We start from the raw sequence: 5,234 nt of genomic DNA on the forward strand, positions 1-5,234 counted from the left end.
CCCCCCACCCCACTCCCGTTCATGTCCTCACACCCCTGGTGTCTGCGTCCATTGGTTATGCTTATGTGCATGCCTACAAGTCCTTTGGTTGATCTCTCCCCCTTACCCTCACCCTCCTCTACGTTCCCTCTGAGGTTTAAGCACCTGATCGATGTTTCTCTGTCTCTGGATCTGTTTTTTTTTTTTTATTCATCAGTTTATGTTGTTCATTATATTCCATAAATGAATGAAATCATGTGATATTTATCTTTCTCTGACTGGCTTATTTCACTTAGCATAATGCTCTCCAGTTCCATCCATGCTGTTGAAAATGGTAAGAATTCCTTCTTTTTTACAGCAGTGTAGTATTCCATTGTGTAGATGTACCACAGTTTTCTAATCCACTCATCTGCTGATGGGCATTTAGGCTGATTCCAAATCTTAGCTATGGTAAATTGTGCTGCTATGAACATAGGGATGCATATATCCTTTCTGATTGGTGTTTCCAGCTTCTTGGGATATATTCCTAGAAGTGGGATCACTGGGTCAAATGGAAGTTTCGTTTTTAGTTTTTTGAGGAAACTCCATACTGTTCTCCACAGTAGCTGCACCAGTCTGCATTTCCACCAACAGTGCATGAGTGTTCCTTTTTCTCCGCATCCTCACCAACACTTGCCATTTGTTGATTTGTTGATGATAGCCATTCTGACAAGTGTGAGATGGTACCTCATTGTCGTATTGATTTGCATCTCTTGGATAATTAGTGACTTTGAACATGTTTTCATATGTCTTTTGGCCTTCCTTCTGTCTTCTTTTGAAAAGTATCTATTTAAGTCCATTGCCCCCCTTTTTTTTTATTGCTTAAAGTAATACAAAGGGTATTACATATGTGTCCATCACCCCCCCGCCCCCGCCCTAGACAGTCCCCTAGCCTCCCCTATCCCCCAGTGTCTTATGTCCATTGGTTATGCTTATATACATGCATACAAGTCCTTTGGTTGATCTCTTACCCCCCTACCTCCTGTCCCCCGACCCTCCCTCGCCTTCCCGCTGCAGTTTGACAATCTGTTTGAGGCAGCTCTGCCTCTGTATCTATTATTGTTCAAAAGTTTATAATGGTCTCTATTATCCATGAATGACTGAGATCATGTGGTATTTTTCCTTCATTGACTGGCTTATTTCACTTAGCATAATGCTCTCCAGTTCCATCCATGCTGTTGCAAATGGTAAGAGTTCCTTCTTTTTTACAGCAGCATAGTATTCCATCGTGTAGATGTACCACAGTTTTCTAATCCATTCATCTACTGATGGGCACTTAGGCTGTTTCCAGATCTTAGCTATGGTGAATTGTGCTGCTATGAACATAGGGGTGCATATATCCTTTCTGATTGGTGTTTCTGGTTTCTTGGATTGCCCATTTTTTGTTTGGGGTGTTTATCTTCCTTTTGTTAAGTTGTATGAGTTCCCTGTAAATGTTGGAGATTAAACCCTTATCAGTGATAACATTGGCAAATATGTTCTCCCATGCAGTGGGCTTTCTTGTTGTTTTGTTGATGGTTTCCTTTGCTGTGCAAAAGCTTTTCATTTTGACATGGTCCCATTTGTTTATTTTCCCTTTAGTTTCCATTGCCCTAGGAGCAGTATCAGTGAAGAAATTACTTAGGCATATGTCTGAGATTTAGCTGCTTGTGGATTCCTCTAGTATTTTTATGGTTTCCCATCTTATGTTTAAGTCCTTTATCCATTTTATTTTTGTGTATGGTGTAAGTTGGTGGTCTAGTTTCATTTTTTTTGCATGTATCTGTCTAATTTTCCCAACACCATTTATTGAAGAGACTGTCTTGACTCCATTGTATGTTCATGCCTCCTTTGTTGAATATTAATTGTGCATATTGGTTTAGGTCGATTTCTGGTTTCTCTATCCATTGATCTATATGTCTGTTTTTTTTTTTTTTTTTTAACATTGGGGACCAGTTTAATCAACTGCCACACAGCATGGAGGAGTGTCCTGCAGCCATGACAACAACAAGGGCCATCTTCTGGGGTTTCTGCATAATTCACAACGTGAACATGGAGATTCAGCAATGCTACACACATATACACACACATGCACCAGGAGCCAAGTCCACAGTGCACTTGGCTGCTGGAAGTGGTAACTTTCAAACCTTCAAATATTTCAGTAAATTCTCTCAATGGTTTTAACTAGATAAGCTGGGGGCTGGGGGGTGTAAAGGCAGAGGCCCAGTGTCCTCACCGGGAGCCCGCGGGAGTGACGGCCGGGCCTACGCACACGGAAGCCGTCTGCTCTGTGATGACGTAGACACGGGGCCTGGCATCCTGGGCAGAAAAGGGGCAGAGCAGGCCCGAGGGCAGGGCCAGGGAGGAGCGGAGCCAGGCACCCACACCCACGCCAGCCCGTCCTGCTGTTCCCTCAGGGTACAGGGACAGGCGTGTTGCCATTGAGGTAGGGGCCATGGAGCCCAGCCGGAATCAGGGTGAGAACAAAGGCGTGGAGCTGGAGAGCTCCCGGACTGCAGGGCTTGGGGGCGCTGGGGGTGACGGGACACGGGGTCAGAGGGAAGCCTTGGGGCCACGGGGTCAGGCAGGGGGCAGAAGGGCCAAGAACCCCACCGGCCTCCAGACAGGAACACAGGGGTCCCTGGGGAGAGGCTCTGGGGGAGCGGCCAGCGAATACTTTTGGGATGAAAGGATCCCTTTGGGATGAGCAAGGCCCGGCTCTCTGGGCAGGAGGGAAGGCCCGCGCCCCTCACCGGCCACTGCCCCCTCCGCCACCCCCACCCCCACTCCCCTCTGGCCCCTGGCATCCGGTGCTCCCGACATCATGAGGAACAGGACGACAGGAATGATGTACATACAATATTTGGCGAAAAAGGACTTCTGCTCCTGCCGGTTCTTGGCCTTCTGGGCCTGCTCCATCTCCAGAAGCTCGATGAAGGCCGCCGTCTCCGGGCCTGGGGCCGTGACCAGCGGCTGCAGCTGCACAGACGTGTTGAACAGCTCCAGGACTACGTCCTCCACCTCCTGGCCCCAGCAGCCCCCGGGGTGCGTCACCACCCACAGGCCCACCACGTTGCCGGCCACATCCACATCAGCTGCAGCGTCAGCTGATCCGAGAGGTGCAACTCCACCAGGGAGCACGTGGGGACGAAGGAGGAGACGTAGCAGCCAGCTTCTGGGCCGTCAGGGGCGCAAGGCCGCCCCGGAACCCGGACCCGGTACAGGCCGTTGAGGGCTGCCACATCCCGGAGTCGGCACCGCTCCTCCTCTTTGAGCTGCTGCTGCGACAGGGACAAGCTGCTGTCCCGCTGGTTCCAGAGTATGGAGCCGCGCTGTCATCGATCTCAAATGAGTGCTTCAGCAGCAGCCCCACGGTGCCACAGGCCTCGTCTCGACCTTCCACTCCGGCCTCCCGCGCAGCGGCCCGGGACCGGCAACCACTGCCCCGCGCCCGGCTGGGGGCTGCGGCTGTCATGAGCAAGAGCAGGAGCAGCTGAGTGGCCCTGGCGCCGGCCGCCGCCATTTTGGCCCCTTCCCACCAGCCCACGGGCCAGAGTGCGCCAAGCGCCGTGGAGCATTCTGGGAGGAACAGACCTCATCCAGCACGCCTGCGCCTGCGCCAGCTCCTCGGGTCTGCACACTCTATATGTCTGTTGTTGTGCCAGTACCAGGCAGTTTTGAGAACAGTGGCTTTGTAATACTGCTTGATATCTGGCATTGAGATCCCACCTACTTTGTTCAGCTTTCTCAGGATTGCTGTAGCTATTCGGGGTTTTTTTTCATTCCAGATGATTTTTTGGAGAGTTTGTTCTAGGAGTGTGAAATATGCCTTTGGTATTTTAATGGGGATTGCATTGAATTTATAGATTGCTTTGGGCAGTATGGACATTTTAATGATGTTGATTCTACCAATCCATGAACATGCTATGTTCTCCCATCTGTTTATGTCTTCCTCTATCTCTTTTTTCAACGTCCTGTAGTTTTCTGAGTAGAGGTTTTTTGCCTCCTAAATTAAGTTTATTCCTAGGCATCTTAATTTTTTGGTGCAATGGTAAATGGGATAGCTTTTTTAGTCTCTCTTTCTGTATGTTCACTATTGGTGTATAGAAATGCCATAGATTTCTTGGCATTAATTTTGTATCCTGCTACATTGCCGAATTCATTTATTAAGTCTAATAATTTTTTGATGGAGTCTTTACGGTTTTCTATGTACAGTATCATGTCATCTGCGAGTAAGATCAGTTTTACTTCTTCTTTTCCAATTGGGATGCCTTTTATTCCTTCTTCTTGTCTAATTGCAATGGCTAATACTTCCAGTACTATGTAGAACAGGAATGGTGAGAGTGGGCTTCCCTGTCTTGTTGTTGTTCTTAGGGGAAATGGTTTTAGTTTTTGCCCATTGAGTATGATGTTGGTTGTGGGTTTGTAATATATAGCTTTTATTATGTTGAAGTATGATCCTTCTATTCCCACCTTGCTGAACGATTTTATCAAGAAAGGGTGTTGGATTTTGTCTAATGCTTTTTCTGCATCAATTGATATGACTATGTGATTTTTATCCCTCAATTTGTTTATGTGATGTATCACGTTTATTAATTTGCGGATATTGTACCATCCTTGCATTCCCAGGATAAATCCTACTTGGTCATGGTGTATGATTTTTCTGATGTACTGCTGAATCTTATTTGCTAGAATTTTGTTGAGGATTTTGGCATCTATGTTCATGAGGGATATTGGCCTGTGATTCTCTTTCATTGTGTTGTGTTTATCAAATTTTGGTATTAGGGTGATGCTGGCTTTATAGAATGAGCTTGGAATTGTTCTTCCTCTTGAATTTTTAAAAATAGTTTGAGGAGAATAGGTTTTCTTTCTTCCTTGAATGTTTGATAAAACTTCCCGTGAAGCTATCTGGCCCCGGGCTTTTGTTTGCTGGAAGCTTTTTGATGACTGCTTCAATTTCTTCCAACGTTATCGGCCTATTCAGGTTTTTAGATTTTTCCTGATTGAGTTTTGGAGGGTTATCTTTTTCTAGGAATATGTCCATTTCCTCCAGGTTGTCTAGATTGTTGGAATAGAATTGTTCATAGTATTTTTTAACAATCCTTTGTATTTCGGTGGGGTCTATTGTTATTTTGCCTGTTTAATTTCTGGTTTTGTTTATTTGGGTCCTCTCTCTTTGCTTCTTGGTGAGCCTGGCTAGAAATTCATCAATCTTGTTCATCCTTTGGAAGATCCAG

The 5,234-nt window shown here is 46.5% G+C and overlaps 1 pseudogene across 1 annotated transcript; it reads right to left on the minus strand.

Annotated features, from left to right (window-relative positions):
- Positions 1 to 2,746: 2,746 nt before the first annotated feature.
- Positions 2,747 to 3,526, minus strand: LOC308511194 (ER membrane protein complex subunit 10-like; annotated as a pseudogene). Its single transcript has one exon. The product of its transcript is annotated as an ER membrane protein complex subunit 10-like (transcript).
- Positions 3,527 to 5,234: the final 1,708 nt, after the last annotated feature.

The sequence above is a fragment of the Myotis nattereri genome (genome assembly GCF_964212035.1).
Source record: "Myotis nattereri genome assembly, chromosome: X".
Classification (NCBI taxonomy): Eukaryota; Metazoa; Chordata; class Mammalia; order Chiroptera; family Vespertilionidae; genus Myotis; species Myotis nattereri.